The 7,059-nt window shown below is 33.6% G+C and overlaps 1 pseudogene; it reads left to right on the top strand.

Annotated features, from left to right (window-relative positions):
- Positions 1 to 433: 433 nt before the first annotated feature.
- LOC149146893 (transcription factor MYB17 pseudogene) lies at positions 434 to 1,609 on the top strand (annotated as a pseudogene).
- Positions 1,610 to 7,059: the final 5,450 nt, after the last annotated feature.

Raw genomic sequence — 7,059 nt, 5'->3', positions numbered from 1 at the left:
AGCATTTCCGTCTTCCAGTTTTGACTTGTGCTTTGAGGATAAATCTCTCGTATGTTTTTAAATTATGTATGAAGTTTACATAAACTGATATAATATTCTCATATATTTTTAAGTTATGTATGAAGTTCAGATAAACTGATATAATGTTGTTTATATTACTGATATAAATGAAATATAGCTTTGATATAATGTTCTTGTTTATATTACTGATATAAATGAAATATAGCTTTTTTTTGGGCCTGCAAAAAGTAACAATGGCTTTACGTTTCAATTGATGTGAATGGTCGTTTAATGTTCTTGGGTCCCACTTGTCCTCCTAAGCCACCTCAATAACCTCTGATATCAATATATAGCTGATCTGCAAGCTTTCAATATACAGCTCATCTGCAGAACGTCTGACAGAATTTTCGCTGTGGATCTGCAGAGGTGGAACATGGGTAGGGCTCCGCGGTGTGAGAAAATGGGGTTAAAGAAGGGCCCCTGGACTCCTGAAGAGGATCAAATTCTCGTCGATTACATTCTCAAAAATGGGCATGGCAATTGGCGTGCGGTTCCCCAACTGGCTGGTCTGTAATTAATATAAATATATTTTCTGATATTCTCATTTATGTTTACAAGGTATTTCCATTTATATAAACTTCAATTTTGTAATATGCAGGGCTTCCTCGTTGCAGTAAGAGCTGTCGATTACGATGGATGAATTATCTGAGACCTGATATTAAGCGAGGTTCTTTTACAGAAGAGGAAGGGCGGACTATCATTCAGTTGCATGGAATTTTAGGTAGCAGGTAACAAATAAACAAACATTTTTTCCATATTCTCACGAAGGAATACTTTGCTACAATTTATTTATTTGTGTGATGCTTTCAGATGGTCTATGATAGCCTCCAACCTGCCGGGGAGAACAGATAACGAGATCAAGAATTTCTGGAATTCTAAGCTGAAGAAGCGTTTGTTGAAGATGGGAATCGATCCCTCGACACATAAGCCCATAGAAGAAAGCAACCCCAATGCTCCACACGAGTACGGGGCCTGGGCTGTGAGGAGGCACAAGGCACAATGGGAAAATGCAAGACTCGAAGCAGAAGCTCGCCTCTCCAGGGAATCACTGGTTATGTCCTACCACACCAATGGCAGTACAGTGGAAACGACAACAATGCCTAACAATAATCCACCGGCTGATTATTTCTTGAAGATGTGGAATTCAGAAGCTGGTAAGGCTTTCAGGAAGGAGAATCATTATCCCAATGGAGGAGGAGACGATTCAGTTTTATCGTCATTGCACCCAGATGATAATGATAATGACGTTGAGAAGGACAACACCTCCCAACAATGCAATTCTGCATCATTTGAATGGATCGGGGACTGCAATGTGGAAACTCCTAAAGTACCTTCATTTGTAGGTAATATGACAAAAGATAAGGCCACCGAGGAACTAGGTTTTCTGGAGCTTCCTCTGGATTTCCTTGATACTGATGACAGCAATGCTAACATTCAGTCAGAATTGAGAAAGGGTTTTCAGCAGCAGGTTACTTCACCATTGCCTGAATTACTTGAAGAGGATTACTGGAGCAACATGTCGCTTATTGCTCACGCACCTGCATTCTAAGAGTATACACTTGGAGATCTCACTTTTCATAATTCTGGGATATTTACTGAATCTGCAATTTTGCCCACGCATCTGCATTCTAAGAGCATATACATAGAGATCTCACTTTTTTTCTTTCTCATAATTCAGAGGTATTTAGGGATAGAACTCACTTTTCTTCTTGGTCATAATTCTGGGATATTTACCGAATCTGCAATTTTTTCCATGCATCTGCATGTTGCCCATGTATCTGAATTCTAACTTAGAGATCTCACTTTTCTTCTTCATCATATTTCTGAGAAATTTATGGAATCCGCTATCCACATAATGTCAGGAATTATCTTTGAAGTTTGAGATTAAATGGTTTGTATTAATTCTTGTGTTCAAAATATAAATATTTGTGTGGAGTTACTTGTAAGTTGCTAAAAAAATATGACAATTAGATTAGATTTCAAATTATATATACATTTAAATAATGTTATTAAGAATGAAATTAACATCGGTTTCTATATTGTTTTGTTAAGTAGCCAAAATTACTCTCCTGCCGGTTCTCTGGTATATATAAATTCAATAATGGATCCTATTTCTAGAAGCATTGGCTTTCGTCAACGCATATAGAAATTTATTATCAATACTCAATTTGTCCCTCAATCTTGAACTTAGGTAGTATTTGTCCCTCAATCTTGAACTTAGGTTGATTGAAAAGAGGTTAAACAATTGAACTCAATTTTGAACTTATGTTGATTTGGTAGGGGTCAAACAACTGATCTCTCTTGATTATCAGATTTCAAGATTTTTACTAGAAATACTAGATTTTTCCTTTTTGAAATAGTATATTATAATAAATAATTATGGTTTTTTTTTTTGTTCTTGTTTCATATCCGTTAAGATTCCCTTCAACCAAATTGCTAGATATATTGTTATTGTTGTTGACTTCAACTTAATTTGTTGAACCATCATTTATATTTACATTACTTTGAGGACGTGTAACAAATCAATCAATTAAGCATTATCTTCAACACTCCCTTAACACTCTTAATGAGGTGATTTCAAAAATGAAACTTCTCTTTAAGTACTACTTTGGTAAATGTAGCAAGTTGATCATTTCTTTTACAAAACCTTATTTCAAATTTTCAGTTTACCACACAATCCCTTATGAAATGATATTTGATTCAATATGTTTGGTGCTACTATGAAACACTAAATTTTTTACTTATTGCAATTGTAGATAGGTTAAACAACTATGGGATCCTATTCTTTTTGCTTCAGATCTATTAGGGTTATGTTCAATCAAATTGCTTCACATGTTGTTATTGTTGTTGTTGCAATGCACTTGCCTTTGTAGAAGGCACTAAAATAGTTAATTGTTCCTTTGAAAACCTTGATACCTGTCGATCCTAGGCTAAAAACATAAGTTGAAATACTTTTTCTAGCATCAAGAAATGCAACTCAATCACTATTTGTATAAACAAGCAACCCAAAATTATCTGTTGAACTATGCCAAATACCAAAATTGTTTGTTCCACAAAGATACCTCAAAATTCTTTTTGTTGTTCCAAAATGAATCTTACTTGGATTTACAGATTCTAGAAATCAAACTCAACGACTACATAAAATAGGTCTAGTGGTAGTAAGATACATAAAAATCTCCATCAACATTTTCTTCATGTATAAGGGACTCAACATCTTCTTTAGTGCCTTCATTTGTAAAAAGAGTTCCACCAACATGCCACACAAGATATCTTAAATTCTTGTAGTTCTCAATGATTGTTTCACTTGTAAGCCCTATATAAGTGATGTCACTAAATGGCTTGTACAAAAACAACTGATTCCAACAAAATTTTTCAAATTCTTTTGACTCATCATCAGGAACAGCATAAAATTGTGGCTAGACACGATCAATAGCTTGAACAAAATTGACTTAGCACAAACCTCCAGTGGAGCATCATAGCGACACGAAAGGATTGACCCCTATTATCATAAACATGAATCCACACTGCATTTCGTGTGACTTTGGATGGAGTTCACCAAATGCTAATAATCCTCTTCAACGTTGCAGGAAAAATTTTGTTGACTATTTAAAAGGCATGGATCATCATTCATTCTTTGATGGATCATGACATTTCGACATTGCATGACACCTAGATTCTAGGCTATTACATATTTGTCAAAGTAACACTTTGTTGCTTTGATATTCAAAGGGTTGGACCAATCCAATGTTTTCATGTTAAGAACTTCGGGCAACTAGAGAAAACCATGGATGTGCATCTAACCTATATACTTCCACTCATACTTAAACAAAAATAAACATGCAATTAAGATATATAAACCAACAACAACAAAGTATTGTTTCCAAATCTTGTACAACATGACAAAAGGGAATGAGAATGAACCTATACCAAAAGTCTTTGGCACCAATATATTTATGTAGAACTAACTCACTAAATATATTGATTCTTTGGTGGATATCATTAGCAATTATATGTGGATACTTAATAACATTTTCTTTTTTTTAACATCTTCATTTTGCCAATGACAATCGTTGTTCAAAGGAATAAGAATATGCGAGTCAGACCACTTTGTATTAGTTGTAGTTAATGTATAAAACAAAGTAAGGCAACCCAACTCAGTGATCATGTCAATGAGTTTAGAATGAAATTTTTTCCAATATTCCCTTGTACCCCTAAGAGAAGAACTAAAATGAATTAATTTTTCATCCAATTTACTAGTTGGAAGATCACAAAGTTGTTGACACATCTCTTAAACACTAGCACGTGCATTTTCATGAATATTCTTCTTGAGAAAGAAACATGTTGTTCCTTGGCTATGATGGCGCATAATCATATTCAATAGGAAATATTGAAAGCGAGCATGAATTCGAAATCTTTGAGCATAATATCTAAGTAGATGCAAACCATATTTGTGCATTTCAACATTGCAAATATGAGGATGCAACCAATCAGCATCACCTGTGGCGAATAAAGTGGCGAATTCCATGTCTAGCAACCTTTGAGTATTGTATTTGTTAATGGGAGACATACCAATATCCAGCCATTACAAAGTTTCATCATGCATTTTCAATAAATCTTCTTATTTGATCCACTTCCTTGCATTCATTTGGAAAGCTAGAAAGAAATGATGATGGACAAGTGCAAAGAATTAGCCCCCTCCCTTTCAATCTCCTCATCATCTCTGCCTATTTCATAAAGATCACTATTAACATATTGTAGCCTATTGGACACATCAGCAGGTCTTTCTGGGAGAGTAGGAACTCAATCCATATCAATTTCAACATCCCTGTAATATTTATCCATCTATATTTTGTAAAGCAATGCATCCATGACAAGTTGTCTCTTCACATAACATTCATAGTATTTTGATTCAACACCAGGTGTTTTGACAATTACAAAATCAAGTTGTTCAACACATCATGGAAGCTTCTTTGCAGTCGAAGATATATCTTGTGGAAAACTTATTGTATGCATGTTATATTTATATTCACCACCATACGCATGTGTCACTTGCAATATTGTATTCACCTGTGCTATTAACATCTCTTCAACTTGTGGCAAAACTCTTAGAACCTCAGGTTGTTCACCTCGATCCATGTTGTTAGAGCAAGAAAAACAATGCGAGTAATTCTCACTCTTACACCTTTTACAAATGGGCCCTTCATGCCATCTTACAATTTTTATACCAAGATAACATTCATTGCACACTTGGCACATTTTCACAACAGACAAATTATCAATCCTCGACCAAAACTTTCTATGAACTTCAATCATGTCTCTGCTCAAATTATAGTAAGCATATTTGTTTCCTCTACCAAACACCAACCCTCGCTAATGATGATTTGAAATAATCTATCCAATTTGGGCATTGACTGCATCATTTCTTTCAATAAAATGATGGGAATCCATTCTTCTAGATTAGACTTTGTAGTTCAGTACTTTCTATATGCAAAAAATATAAATCATAAGGTCAAAAACAAAGGAATGAAAAGTTAAATTTTTGAAGTGAACAACAAATTGAAAATAGAAAACATATATATTTTCCTAGTTGTTGCATAGTCCATGTGCAAGTCCGGGAACTGATATAGGTTTCCCTTGTTGCAAATCTATTTTCCAACCACTATTCACTTCAATAGTGTTCTACAGAAAAACATAAAATAAAAGTTGAATAAAACAACAAAATTTTTACATTCAAATGTAGAAACCCTTTGAAAATAGAATTAAATCAAGAACCTATATTGTCCCAATAGTACAATTATGCAAAAATTCTCTAAAGTCAAGAATATTGTCTACAAAGTTACGTAGAGAAACATTTGCTCCAACATTCCCAACAAAATGTCGCAAATTTTCAACAATCCTAAAAAGCATGTTACTATTGGAAAAAACATTAGATGCAACTACTAGTTAAATGGCATCATTCCACCTACCTTCCATTGTTGCATTTCTTCCATCATTTCTAGAGCACTCACAGTTTTCATGTCTTTGTGTTTAGTCAATTTAGTGTCCTAAATTGCTTGCATAAATTATCAACTCAGGTTTGAGCTGATGAAGTGTGGTGCACTATATGTGCTTAGTTAACCTTTTTCTTACTTCGTTGTTTTGTATTTTATGTTGTTTTTGGGGGCTTTATGTTCTTTGATGTCTAGGAATGTATAACCTGAAACTATGAGAAAATTTAAGTGAATCTAATGAATTTTAAAGGAAAGGAATTGTTCCTAAGTTAATCTAATTTCCTAAAAATGGACCAAGAACTATTGGCTAGTTAGAACCTAATAAATAAAACACAGCAGATATCTTATCTTATCATTAGTCCTAATCCATGGATCTAATTCTTAAAACCAAAAATGAAATTGATGCAGAAGGTAACTCAGTAATTGCATTCATTAAGCATTCAACCATTCAATTTTGGAATATGATTAAATAAATCTCCTTGAAATGATTATTGGGAATATCAGTGATGCAACTAAGTGAGGATCTGAAAGAAAAAAGGTAAAATCATGTAAAACTAACTGTAAACAACTAATGTATTTTTGACTTTCTCCAACATTCAAATGTGAAGCATTACCCTCTTGAAGTGTTGTGCAAGAAATCAATTATACCTTAGTTCCTAAGTTCCTAGGAAAATAACAATGTACTGAGTAAATTAAATCACTGTATGAATTAGACATTTAACCATTTAGTTTAGGATCATCATCATCTTGAAATGGCTTTTGAAAACATCCATTAACACAGTTAATTGACAATTTTGTTCTAAGAAAATGAATGATAAAACAGTAAGAAAACTAAGCAATTGTGTATTCTTATTACTTCAATCTTAATTCAGTTTAGAAACAGAGCCATTTTTCTCCATGAAATATCTTAGAAGAACAAGGTTGCACAGTTTTGATTTATCATTATGCTATTGATTAAAAACTGAAATGAAATATCATCCTAATTTAGAAAACAGATTTGTTGAAAACA

Source organism: Pinus tabuliformis, chromosome 9 (assembly GCF_031772625.1).
Source record: "Pinus tabuliformis cultivar Carrire ecotype Pingquan chromosome 9, CPIR1, whole genome shotgun sequence".
Classification (NCBI taxonomy): Eukaryota; Viridiplantae; Streptophyta; class Pinopsida; order Pinales; family Pinaceae; genus Pinus; species Pinus tabuliformis.
This window is presented reverse-complemented; position numbering and strand designations above follow the sequence as displayed.